Consider the following 4,745-nt stretch of genomic DNA (forward strand, 5'->3'; position numbering starts at 1 on the left):
TATACGATACTGATGACTATATTTTAGTATTTGAATCTGAAAGCCAAGACAGTAGCGATGGTAGGGTATTTATATACTTATAACGCACATTCTGCACTCACATGATTAGCTACACACCCCACGCACCCCCACCCGTACACGCACACATAGTAAATTTGTGTGCCCCATTGTCTTCGAGATGAAATGGGAGTTTTTAAAAAAAGAAATATCTTAAATACATTTTTTTCAATAGGTAATATGACTTCCAATGTGCAAAGTTTTAAAACGTATATATTTAGGATAGTTGCCAAGAGAAGTGAAATATAGTTATATAATCATTTTGAGCAAATAAGTCCATTCGACGTCGACCGCCCCGGTGGCCTAGTGGTTAGAGCGTCCGCCTCGGAAGCGGAAGGTCGTGGGTTCGATCCCCGGCCTAGTCATACCAAACACTTACAAAAATGGTACTAACAGTTGCCTCGCTTGGCGCTCAGCATTAAGAGGTTAGTTTTAGGACTGGTCGGCCTGGTGTCAGGATAATGTGACTGAGTGGGGGACATCATGCTACATGTCTGCGGCATGATGCCCTGGTGCTAGACATTCCTATAAACTGTCACACTGCAGACATCGTAGCAATATGACTGAAAAATAGTTAAAGCTACGTTAAAAATCCAAATCAGACAGAGGCCATTCGACGTGCATGCAATAGCATTAGAACAATTGTGTGCATGTATGGGTCCATCCAACATGCACACAATAGCGATAGAATAATTGTTTGTACTTATGGGTGGTCCTTTCAACGTCTATACAATAACGTTAGAACAATTGTGTGTATGTATGGATCCATCAACGTGCATAAAATAGCGTTATAATAATTGTGTGCATATATTAATATATACGACCTACAAAATGTAGCGTTAGATATAAAAGACCAGAGAATATACATAAAATAATCGATTGTTTGTGCTTCTAATTATGAGTTTTAACATCATTATCCCTATTAAATAAGAGATGATGGCTATTACTTTGATTTGGCAATAGACGTACCTTTGACATACTTATCATCCATAAATATACGCTACTAAATATGGTTCTATCGAGCAGAAATAGTAATCTAAATCATATTACAATGAAACTGTAGATTGCACCATATTGAAGACTGATATGGACTATTTATCAGCTTTTCCTGAAAGAAAGCAAAGTTGACAAAAAACAAAATTGGTTCTTGGGTGCCTTTGTGGTGATGATTGCTGATATTTAATATTTTTACATCATAATGACATCATTGGTGTAAACACTCGAGTGGGAGGGTTGATGGGATACAAAAAGGATTAATTCAAGGTTACGGAGCTCTCTACATATATTATGAAATTCTGAGATAGTGACAAGGTAAGGTGAAGTTGTTTGCATCTGCAGCATGCACAATGGAGACAATTGTGGGTTACCTCTATGTTACTTTCATGTACTGTGGCTGAAGTTTATTTGGATATTGTACTTGTGGAAATTGTAAGTTGCACACAGATAACTAAAATAACTCTAAAAATCAACTTGAATTAATCGTAAGTACAATTTTCTTTAGCAGTTATTAAAATATGGAAAACAAATTTTGCCATACGATTCAATACAATACCCGCTTCTGAAGGTGCAACGAATGAATTACCAAATATAAAAAAGTATTTAAAAAGATGTTATCGACTTTGTTTTCACAATTTACTTCTGAAGTTCAGGAAGTGCACATGACCGAGCGGAGCTAGCAGTTTTTAGATAGGTGCACATCTAAAGCATGGCCAAGCAGTGTACTCCATAACTCATCTTATGCCCATCAAAGATACACCAAAATAGAGGAAAAAACAAGTTCTATTAAGGTCTTTTTAAAATAACCACTCTAAATAGTGAGGGAAATAGGGAAAAATCTTTTTCGAAAAAAATCCAACCCTATGCAAAAATGCGATTCTGTAGAGCGTCGCTTTAAAACAAATATGAAAATTTGTGCAATTATTTTTTTAATTTTCATATCATTACGTATGATGTTCTGAACAAAACGGTAACTTAACATTGATGGTATGCATACAAATAAGCATGGTATGCATAGTTTGCCTTATTGTGTGTGCAGTGACCTTTTTTATGGGAACTTATAAGTCTTAGAACACAGGAGTGAAGTCAACTTAAATTTAAAACTCTTGCCTTAAGTGAAATAAATATATAGTGAAAATGTTTCTTTTCATTCATTTGTAATGAAATTAAGAAATGATGACAAAGCAAATTAGCTTTCTTCCACATTCTCGTATTAGAAGAACAAGCAAACATTCTTGACCTTTGACCTCCTGGAACTTCATCTGTTCCATCCCATTTCAAACTGTAGAATGTATTAGTGGCATCTCAAGCATAAGTGAAGCAAGTTTCATCTTGCTGTCTTTCAGCATAAAATTGGTTGCTGTGTTGAGAATATGCATTTTAAACTAGATCAGTTTTTAACATAAGCTGGCGAAGGGGGGGGGGTTCGTGAGAGACTTTGCTACTGATGAGTGCTGTTCTGTCGGCATAAAGATAGAATTGCTCCAAAGGACTGTTTTGATACTTGCAAAGTAAATGTTTCAGCTATACAACCAAAATTAAATCATACAATAAGAATACCTATGTGGGCGCTCTACAGATATTAGGAAATACTTTGAGAGTGACAGGTGTAAGGTGAAAATGTTTGCATTTACAACACGCACAGTGGAGAGAATGTTGGCATACCTCTATGGTTTTTTTTCCTGTACTGTAGCTGAAAGTTCTTTGGATATTGTACTTGTTAAAATTGTACATGGTCTAAGCACACAGTTAGCGGGCAGAAATGCTGCCATGTGCTTGAAAAATCAGCATGAATTGGTCTACATCACATTATATTATTATATTATTATATTTATCAGTTATTAAAATAGGGTAAACGAATTTAGCCAATCTAGACGATAACAGCGTCTGAAAGTGCTATGAATGAATTAACACACACACACAGATATATATATATATATATATATATATATATATATATATATATATATATATATATATATATATATACCAATTATATTGTTACGAGTCTATGCTCTTAAAATGAGTAACAGAAAGGAGTGAAAGACAATAAACTTTGCATAATTTAACAAATAACGTATTTCCATAAAATACAAAGTGAAAATTAGACAAAGGAACATATGGTATTGCGAATTAAATCCCAAACTAATCAAAGAATTACAGACACAAGTCCTTATAATTTAAAGTTCTGAATCAAATTCAATAAAAGTCCAAAATAAATCGAAAAAAAAACTGAAGGCGATGACGTGTCTGTTAAAGCTCCTAGTGTGTTGATGTACTTACAGTGTTTTGTTGAATCAGAGAAATACAATTTCAGGTTTGAATTCACTATTAAGTCCAGTGACTGTCTCTGTCCACGAATTTATCAGAGTACTTTTGTATTTCCTGAAAAAATAATCACTTGAATTCAATAATTTGAAGAAAATAGATTCCAGCCCAAAATTACTGGTCACAACATATAATACAATTTGATTGTGCTAAGACTTTAAGCACGAACGGTAAAATCCCCTCAGTTGCAATGCATATAGTTCTCTACTTGACCTCAGGCCACAATTAGCATTTTCTCAAAATGAAACATTACCTAATAGAAAATAACCTTCTTGAATTACCCTGATGTTTACAAAATCAAAAGTATAAGCTGAATTACAGTCAGGAAATTAAAAAACTTAGACCCAAAATAAACATATTTACTTCTTCTATTAACAATAATACTGATTTCAAACCCGTACATATACAGAATATTTTAGCTATGTATTGTTTACAATGAATAAAATAAAATAAAAATCAATTTGGGTCACGCAGAAACGATTTCAATTTTGGAGAAGGTCAAGTCCAGCATATAATATTACAGTACAACAGCATGTATTGAAATATAATAAAATAAAACCAACAGACTAACACATATTTTACGAAACAAAGAATGTTTCTAAAGTACCTAAATGATATCTGGCTAACGGATTAAGTTACTATACGGCGTGATATGATTAAAATAATGCCGAAATGACCTCAGTACAAGCCGAATAAATTTACCCCTAAAAAAGTCATGTCATCGCGCAATGTTCCAACAAAACAGAGAGAGAGAGAGAGAGAGAGAGAGAGAGAGAGACCCACTCATAACTCGTATTAAAAAAAAAGGAAGATAACTCATATTAAAAAAAAAAGGAAGATATCACGACTACAATCCTTTAACCTAAACCATCATTATATGGACACACATATTAAGAGGCCACATATACAATAATAAAAGAAGAAGAAAATGCATTCCCACAGAATAACCAAACACATGCACTCAAAACAGACAAACAAGAAAATATGCTCTAAATTTTCTACCAATCAAGCTCTTACTATATAATGGAATAAAGAGTCGGTATTTTGTTTCTCCTCTTTCTTCTCCCCATATTCTTTTTTGATAAGACCACTGACTTTCCTTCGTGCTTATATTTTGAGAGGAGCGTAATGAAAAAGGAGATACGTATAAATGTATTTAGAGACAATAGCAAACGCACAGCACACGCACACAACAAAGACACAGGCTAGGCTTTATTTTATTATTTTTTTAGGTTTTGACTTCTTTCACATAATTTTTTCTCTCAAATGAAAAAAAAAGCGATATAACGAATAAACTAGGAAACAGGAACAAAATGAACATAAAAGAAACGAGAAGAAAGAAACGTAATTAAAAGAATAAGAAT

Source organism: Sinohyriopsis cumingii, chromosome 6, assembly GCF_028554795.1.
Source record: "Sinohyriopsis cumingii isolate HCF-2022 chromosome 6, ASM2855479v2, whole genome shotgun sequence".
In the NCBI taxonomy this organism is placed as follows: domain Eukaryota; kingdom Metazoa; phylum Mollusca; class Bivalvia; order Unionida; family Unionidae; genus Sinohyriopsis; species Sinohyriopsis cumingii.